The sequence below is a fragment of the Sinocyclocheilus grahami genome, unplaced genomic scaffold (genome assembly GCF_001515645.1).
Source record: "Sinocyclocheilus grahami isolate Dianchi unplaced genomic scaffold, SAMN03320097.WGS_v1.1 scaffold502.1, whole genome shotgun sequence".
Classification (NCBI taxonomy): Eukaryota; Metazoa; Chordata; class Actinopteri; order Cypriniformes; family Cyprinidae; genus Sinocyclocheilus; species Sinocyclocheilus grahami.
The window spans coordinates 244448-254553 of record NW_015505681.1 but is presented as its reverse complement, the minus strand read 5'-3'; positions in this window follow the sequence as shown (position 1 = coordinate 254553).

Here is a 10106-nt window from a genome sequence, read left to right as displayed (position 1 = left end):
ACGGTTAATACATTATAACACTTCTCAATTCATTGTTACACTATACATTTTAAAATCAGTTATAATTATTTACAACAAGATATAGCATATTACAATGCACATTATCAATAATTATAATGCATTATACATTTTAATAACCATTTATAATGCATTATACTTAAAGGCTTTAAGTAAAGTGTTACCAATAAAGAATTACAAGATGTAAACTCAGTTTATAACTTGCAATTGTTAAATATTAACTTACAATTGTGAGAAAAAGTCAGAATTATGAGCTATAAACAAGATGTAAATGTATCATTATTCAGAGAAAAAAGTACAAATTTTGAGTTTGAGTTTATAACTTGAAATAGCAAGATATAAGCTCACAGAGGGGAAAGAAAAAGCCAGAATTATGAGATTAAAACTCGGAATTGTGAGATATAAAAAAGTCAATAATTGTGAGATGTTAAGACCTAGTGGAAGTAAAGTCCAAACTGTGAGAACTTGAAATTACAAGAAAAAAGGAAAGGAAAAGAAAACTGAACTGCAAGATGTGTGAGTTTAACTTGCACGATTGAGATATAAACTCTCAATTGTGAGAAAACAAGTCAGAATTGTGAGATAAAAAGTTGCAATTACCTTTTTATTTTCTATGACAGAAACAAGCTTCCATACCCATCCCCCTCATTTCCTGCTTGCAATATGATTTTCTAAATGCTGTTTGCTCGTGACTTTGCTCCTCATTTTTGATGTTTTTTCACCACATCAAATTTACGTCTGCATTTTCAACTAAACATTTTAAAAATAAGCTTGAAGCCAGTTTGTGAAATACGCTCTAACTTTCCGTCATCTCTCTGTTTGGTGTGTGTGCGTGGATGTTTGTTTCCTCGTTCGTGTCTATGTGTGTCTGTTACAGGTGACCTTTTCGGACGCTATGAGGAGCAAAGCGAGGCTGTCTATTACTGGGAGTACTGGCGAGAATGGACGTGTGATGAGTCCTGAGTTCCCCAAATCAGTACATGCGGTGCCCTTTGTTAGACCTGGTGTGGGAATGAACGTCAGTCTGACTGATCTCTCCTGATGGATAAGAACCTGCCGAGTGCCTTACACAATGGTTTTCAATAGAGTGTGTTATATTCTCTTTCCTGTCGCTCTTTCCCCTATCTCTCACCTGAATGGAGGACGGAAGCCTCATTTGATGTCACAGAGACATAATTCTTCCTTGGCCCTTTATAACAAAAGATGCACTCTTCTAGTGGAAATATGCTGACTGACACAAAGATATTCGCTTAGCGAGCTGATGACATCTACCCCCTGTAACGGATATTTTATTTCGTGATTTGAACTCTGAATTGCAAGAAAAATATAAGAATTGCGAGATGTTAAGACCTAGAAAAAAAGAAAAGTCTGAAGTGTGAGAATTGATTACAAGCTTTCTCAAGGGAGGGGGGGATAATTTAGGATAAAAGTGTAAAGGCTTTAACACTTTACTTAAATCCTTTATGTATAAGTAGGTTTCATGCATTAATTATGCCTTTGTAATGCACATTATAATCCATTGTATAATCTCATGAATAATTGTAACTACGGTTAATACATTATAACACTTCTCAATTCATTGTTACACTATACATTTTAAAATCAGTTATAATTATTTACAACAAGATATAGCATATTACAATGCACATTATCAATAATTATAATGCATTATACATTTTAATAACCCTTTATAATGCATTATACTTAAAGGCTTTAAGTAAAGTGTTACCAATAAAGAATTACAAGATGTAAACTCAGTTTATAACTTGCAATTGTTAGATATTAACTTACAATTGTGAGAAAAAGTCAGAATTATGAGCTATAAACAAGATGTAAAATCATTATTCAGAGAAAAAAGTAAAAATTTTGAGTTTGAGTTTATAACTTGAAATAGCAAGCTATAAGCTCACAGAGGGGAAAGAAAAAGCCAGAATTATGAGATTAAAACTCGGAATTGTGAGATATAAAAAAGTCAATAATTGTGAGATGTTAAGACCTAGTGGAAGTAAAGTCCAAACTGTGAGAACTTGAAATTACAAGAAAAAAGGAAAGGAAAAGAAAACTGAACTGCAAGATGTGTGAGTTTAACTTGCACGATTGAGATATAAACTCTCAATTGTGAGAAAACAAGTCAGAATTGTGAGATAAAAAGTTGCAATTACCTTTTTATTTTCTATGACAGAAACAAGCTTCCATACCCATCCCCCTCATTTCCTGCTTGCAATATGATTTTCTAAATGCTGTTTGCTCGTGACTTTGCTCCTCATTTTTGATGTTTTTTCACCACATCAAATTTACGTCTGCATTTTCAACTAAACATTTTAAAAATAAGCTTGAAGCCAGTTTGTGAAATACGCTCTAACTTTCCGTCATCTCTCTGTTTGGTGTGTGTGCGTGGATGTTTGTTTCCTCGTTCGTGTCTATGTGTGTCTGTTACAGGTGACCTTTTCGGACGCTATGAGGAGCAAAGCGAGGCTGTCTATTACTGGGAGTACTGGCGAGAATGGACGTGTGATGAGTCCTGAGTTCCCCAAATCAGTACATGCGGTGCCCTTTGTTAGACCTGGTGTGGGAATGAACGTCAGTCTGACTGATCTCTCCTGATGGATAAGAACCTGCCGAGTGCCTTACACAATGGTTTTCAATAGAGTGTGTTATATTCTCTTTCCTGTCGCTCTTTCCCCTATCTCTCACCTGAATGGAGGACGGAAGCCTCATTTGATGTCACAGAGACATAATTCTTCCTTGGCCCTTTATAACAAAAGATGCACTCTTCTAGTGGAAATATGCTGACTGACACAAAGATATTCGCTTAGCGAGCTGATGACATCTACCCCCTGTAACGAATATATTAGACAACAAACTTGAAACTCATAGAAGCTCTGAGCGGAAAAGAGAGAAGTTAATAAAGTCTGTCTGTTTTCGTAGCTGATGCCGTTCCAATGTTTATTTCGGCTCAAGCACACTTTATCATCGTCTGCTTCAGGATGTGAAATGTCTTTTTCTTAATAAAACAAAAAATCTCTATGAAAAAGTATTTTTATGTATTTTCACAGAAATGGCTTTTAAATAAACCTGCTTACATACCAGTTAATTAAAGCTGTAAATCATAATCTCAACAGACTTTTAAGAGCTTAGCTACTAGTTTCACATTTTAATGCCAAATATGTTGCTTATCTTGTAATTTATTAGTCATCTTCTGATATATTCATTAACATTTTGGTGTTAATATGAAATATCTAGCAATGCTTGACATTTGAAATCTGTTTGAAATGTGGGTGCCACAGTTATGTTCTCTTACTTTCATCAACTTGTTTGGTTTCAAGAATATGTTTGTATTTTTTGTTTATCAAGAAAATCAGGGTAGCGGTTATAATTATACAAAAGAAAAAGTGTTTACAATATGAACATAACAAAAAAAGGAAAATGTTTAAAAAAATTACCTATTGTATTATTGCATATGTTTTGCTGTGAAATGAATAGAAGCATACACATCAACAAAATGCTCAAATGCTCTGTTAAAAATGCCAAATAATTAAGTGTGCCAAAATTATTGATAAATATAGTCATATATTAATCTGTCATCAATGTGAATGTAGTCAATACATTCTGTAAGTTTTGTTACTATATGTACAGTTTGATGGTATACGCAGTGATTTATCAATATTTTTAATTATTATTATTATTATTTTTTTTACTTTATAGCACTTTTAGCATTCAGACCACAATATGGATTTTTGTTTATTTATTTTTACATTTTCACTCTGCATCTTGAATTTGTTTTCCAAGCATCCAGGTTACATAAATATATTTTGTTTTCTTCCATAAAGAAATGCCATGTTACAGGCCAAAACATCTATGCTTATTCTTCAGTATTTAAGAAGCCACGAGAGAACAGTTTGTTTGATATATCGCAGTTACTATGACTATTTCCTATAAAAGCAATGGCAAATTAACACTTGATACTGCAATAAGCCAAGATTAAAAAACAAAAATGTCCCTAAAAGTGAGAATATATTTGTAAACTCAGAAAATGATCACAATTATGTACATTTTTGCATGATTTATTATTATTTTATTATTATTATTTTTTAATGTGTCCAGTTTATGTTTTTCCTTCTCACTTCTTCAGCCTTCCTCTCCTCAGTCTTCCATACAGTACTAGACTGAGAGACTGGTTAAGACTTTTGGTTTTGTCACAATATACTTAATATTAGTTGAACAAGGCCATGTCATTTTAAGGACCGCTCTCTCTACCATTTCGTAAATGAATGTGTGCCAACTTGTTTATTTTTTGGGATCCTTTCTAAATAAAAGCTGACTAATAGTTTTATGTTTTGACTGCAGTTTTCAATGACCAATGATTATAGCATACCACAGTTTCATATGACAGACGACTTCTCAGTCCTAGAAATATGTCTGAGCAGGAAGTGACAACATATACTCTGCAGGAGTTTGAAGTTGCAGAGCTTCATCTAGATGCCATTTTACAGAACATTTCAAGTCATCTGAGAAATACGTGCTAATCATTTTGATCTTTTTGAAGTAAAAAGTCATTTTAGCACGATTCGTTTAAGTGTTCCCAATGTAATCATAGACAAAATGACTCACTCAAACACACAATCAAGGATTTCAATCTTCCCAATAGATAATTCATGAAGTGATTTACACACACATTCCTTGTTGTGTTGGGATGGATTTGACTGTGTCTGCTAGCTGATAGGAAGTGAGAGGAATGGAGAGGTGTTTTTGATCATAAATAATCATGCTGTGACGTCTCTGCATTGGTGTTAATGAATGTCACACATTCCGAAATGACAGATACCTTCCCCCTCCTCATCCTACATAATCCCCCTTCCATCTTTGCAGCCCATATGGTGCCCAACACTTCTGGAGACATCCATTTAACATTTCATCTAACATTTAGTCTCAAAATATTAAAGGCTCTTTGGGCTTTTACACAAGGGTATGTACTGACTTTGGAGGGCACTCTTTATTAGACTCTTTATCTAATTCCACATTTCATGATCTGAACTTTTGTGTTTTGGGACACTTCAAATATGTTACATGCATTTCAATAGATTCTTGATGGAAAACAAATTAGCAGATATCTGGCATGGGACTCAAAGGCTTTTGTTAAAAGACCACCTGTTCCATTTCTGTTCCTCTATACTGGGTTTCCAAACAAAGTGCCCTGCTCATATTTATGGTTGACCAATAATAGTATGTTAAGGGTGCACTCAATAATGTTTTGTTTATGTTGCGGCATCTTGCATTTATTTTGACACATAGTAGCATGGATGCAATAAGTGTCTGATAATAGCAAGTGTTTGGTTACGTGATATCAACATGGTGGCCCCCATCAGTGTTAATTTCCTCACCGATATTACTGGTGAATATGTTAATTAACAAAATAATTTTTTATTATGCTAATAAAGACAAATAAAAAGTTTAAAACTATATAAATTTGGAAGCACACATTTTATACCCTTTTAATACAACATAACACATCCTCAAAAGACCTTCATAGACGCATTGCTAAGAATAAGGTAGTGTAATCTGACACACAAACAAAAGGAGGGCTATTGCTGTGGTTAAATCAGCATCAGTCAGAAAACACTGACATTTGGGTTATCTCCAGTCATTAGGTCAATGATAATACAATGGCATGTCTAAGATGACTATCTGTGCTTCAGCTTCCTCCTTTTGCAACTCAATCAAAGCCGTCATTGATAAACTCAAGCACAGCACAGCTATGATAGCAGGAGGAACAACAGGACTGCCCTGAGTGCAGTGGAGACATCAATACCTCATACAGCCTCACCTTTCATCTCGCCACTCCCATAATGAAGCCCCAAAGCTATTTCTTGGGGTCTGCAGAGGAGCCAGAGTGTGGGCTGTAAGAACACAATTACAATTTCATGAAAACATACGCATTATAAGTGGAATTATGTGGTACAAAATTGGGGCAAGAAAATTTCCTGCGGTAATCCTGATAATCCCAAATTCAAAAATGTGATTGTGCTTTAAATAATGCACCAATTCACTGCATAATTCATCTTACAAGCTTTGGCAAAAGACATGTAAATATTTCTGTATGTACATACTCATAAGGATGAACTTATATTACCTTCCAAAAAACAAAATGATGAAGAAATCACTTCATATTAACTAGTATGTATGGTGATGTAACATGACCTCAATATCTCCATCTAGAATGGTAAAGGAGAAATGTAGGACTATCCTTGCAATGACAGTCTATTAGATATCATTTGAATTTACAATTTTGCCCTCAGAATGAATTTTGCATATGTCTATGTCACCCAGTCGAGGGAGAAAAACTTTGATATTAGGGTCAGTGACCAAAGTCTCATTACAAAATCAATTGTATTCATCCACTACAATATTTCCATTTCTCCAGTGCAGATGTGATTAATCAGGACTAACTCTGTTCTAGTTTTTTGGTACATTTCAGATTAAAGTATTCAAGGACAAACAAATAAACAAACAAATAAACAAAACCTGCAAGGATAATAGTTGAAATTTCATGTTTTAAAATAACTTATTATGCACTTGATTAGGATTAGTTGCACTCTATTAGGAAGCATCTGACCACTGGATGCTGCGACTGACCAATCAGAGAATTGAGTATGGCCTGGAATACTCAATTCTGATTGATCAGTTGCAGCATCCAGTGGTCAGATGCTTCCTAATTGAGTGCAACAGTGCCTTATTCTGTAAAGTATCAAGACAGGCCCCTGACTCTATGTCATTTATAGTGCTTAATGGGAGTGAATCATGTCTAATATAGGTATTTTTACATCTGGAGCACAACAGTTGCACTCTATATTTATTTTAGTCATGGCAAAGCAGTATATCAGTCCCCTTATCCGGATAATGCCGGGCACACACTGCATGATTTTCAAAGTCATCAGATCACTGCTCTTCTCACACTACATGGCTCTCTGGAGTACCACCTAGCTGCTGTTGTGTGCAAACTACATGACGGAGCAGCAACAGGGGGGTCACACATTACATAACTTTTCAAAAGGGAGAATCACCCACAACTCCATCTGCTCTACAAACTACGTTTAACAACCAAACACATTTTAGAAGTGATGCAGGAAATAATGTAAGGAGTTCTCGTGCGAGACTAGATTTCTTCCCGTTCGTAGCCCACAAGAAGCTTGCGATACAAGTTGACTTTACAGCGAAAAATAAAAAAGAAATAGAAACAAGAATAGGAAAAAGAGGTGGTTGCTTGCAGAAGCCATGCTTGCTGATGTTTTGTTGCAGATCAATAACTCCACCCCCTGTACTTTCCCTTGCCCTGTATCATGCTCTCTCATTGGCTGTAGGTCGTCGTCAATGTTATTTTCTGTCAAAACTCATTTCACACTGCAGGACTGAGAGTCGGCAACAGGTGCAGATATTTAGCATGCTAAATATGCCTTATACTGTGAAGTATAAGCATGCTAAATATCTCACGGGCATCGGCGCTTCTCTCAGAATGCGTCTTTGATAACATGCACTGTGCGATTGTTACATGCCGGTTTGTCTCCGATTTCAGGCCTTTGTCTGTGACTTCGACAAAACTGTCGGCGATTGAAAATTGGTGCTAAAATCGTGCAGTATCCACCTGGCATTACTGAAACTGAGAAAAGGTTTTGACTGAAACCTGCTCTGTTATCATGTCTTTCTTATCACACCGTAGACTCTGTCTTTATCTAATACAAATGCAACTGCTGCCAACTTCTGTCCCATTTAGCGACTAGTAAAATTAGCCTCAGACAACTTTTGTATTTTACTGTAATACTGTTGTAGCATTTGTCTTGTTGCTAAGGTTGTTGTTTTTTAAAACAGAAGATAGTATAAAGGTAAAATTATAATATTGCCTTTTGGTAAAAAAAAAAAATAAATCAATAAAAAGAAGAGGAAGAAAAAAGCAGAATAATAAACTCACTGTATATTATCCTTTACATAAATCTACAGACCTCAATTTGGCCTGGTTAAGATGAACTGTCAGTATTTGAGATATAGGGAAGATGGATATCTCACCAGATTCCCTCCATAAAACTTGATAAGTTGGTGTGATATGTGTGTCCCTGACCCTTAATTCAGTTAGGAGATGGTTTCACAGAACACTGTCTGAAAGTTGCAGATGGCATCTGCGTTTGACATGTGATATGAAGTCTCTTCTCTGTAGACCTGACATAGGACACACTGCTCAAAGCTTCATTTTCATTTTGTTCCTCTCAAGGCTATATTCAGACAACAAGAAAAAAAAAATCTCTCTCTTGCGGTAATGGGTTGGGATTCGGCACAGAAGGGAAAAAATAGAACTTGTTATCCCCTGGCTGAGTTGTCATGGAAACAGCATCGGCTGTGCTCTTTCCTGTGTGAGGAACAGGATGCCGTATAGCATGTGGGATCTGAAGATGCCGTTGTAATTTATTCATGTCTTTGTCATCTTTACAAGTCACGAACACACGTCTACAACAACTGATTGCTGTGATATTTGTACCTCAAATCTATGGAGACACTAGCCGAGCTAGTCATGGAACACACTAATTTGTATTGAAGTTCAACTAATGTTTTCCGCCTTACACTGCATGCGTTTCTATGGCAACCACTTCCGTGCCGTGATTATTCAGCTCAACCATAAGAGATTCTCTACTGTGCAAGGGTATTAAGGTGCTTTATGTAACTGAGTATGTTGTGATAGAAACCACAAATATTCTTTTGAGTAACAGACAGAATTAAGCAGAGAGAGCAAACTGATACAGAACTCTCAAAATTGACAAAAACAATGGGACTTCACTGCTGGAGTTGGAAATTAAGTACAGTTGCAGCCCTGTAAAAAAAATCTATATGTTACAGATTGAGTCAATATGATTGAATTACTGTTATTAAGTCAAATGCGGTACAGTGGACTAAATGGTCGGACAGTCTCTTTTGAATAGTCAGCAGAAGGGAGTGGGTGATCTCCAGTGCTTTAATGTCCCACATTATTCACGCTCACTTACACCCCCTCACAGCCAGAGCAGTAAGGTTAAATGGTGTGTCTCTCTGAGAGGAGAGATATGTAGCTCTTGTATGACTGAAGCAATGGCTGAGTGTATGAGTCACTGCTTCTTAGCATTACATAAATAAATATATAAATCTGTAAATGAAAGCATCAGTGTGATTCAATAATTTTCCTCATGGGTCTTCTTGAGCGTTTATCTGGAGTGGTATTACATGCTACAGGAAGAACATAAAAAGCAAGCATGCAGAGCATGTGTGTGTGATTGGGTTTTGCTTGCGTAATCTAATGATTGTCGTTTAATTCTGATTCTGAGAATACTTGAGGCCAAAGGCAAAGTGAGGTGTGAGGTTGATATATAAGACGTGGCAGGACCTAAGGCCTCTGTTTCATACATCTGTTCATAGCCCCTTTTCTGCAACTGGTTCTCTTTCTCTGTCCATCTGTGTAAATAAACATAATATTGCCTTTAGTCAAAATTATTAGATTTGACTTTCAAAGTCTCATTAACTGGAGAATACATAGAATCAATTAAAAATCAAGGATTTTGAACAACCGTAAAATAAATAATATACACTGCCATTCAAAAATTCAGGGTCAGTAAGATTTTTTAAATGTTTTTAAATGTCTCTTACACTCACCAAGGCAGCAATTATTTGATCAGAAATACAGTAAAAATACAGTAAAACAGTAACATTCTGAAATATTATTTGCAATTTAAGTGTTCTCTATCTTAATATATTTTAAAATGTAATTTATTCCTGTGATAGCAAAGCTTTTTTTTTTTTTTTTAAGCTGTACTGCCTCATATATACGTTCTTTTTTTGTTCATGATTCTTCGATGAATAGAAGAGAACAGCATTTTTTTTAAATATAAATCTTTTGTAACATTATAATACATTTTCATGTCACTTGCTGAATAAAAGTATTAATTATTAAAGTGTAAAAAATCAGACTGACCCCAAACTTTTGAACAGTAAAATACAGAATTAGAGGTCTTTAAGCATATTCTTGAATATCACACATAAAAGGTCTCTACAACTTGATATAGGTGTCTGGTAAA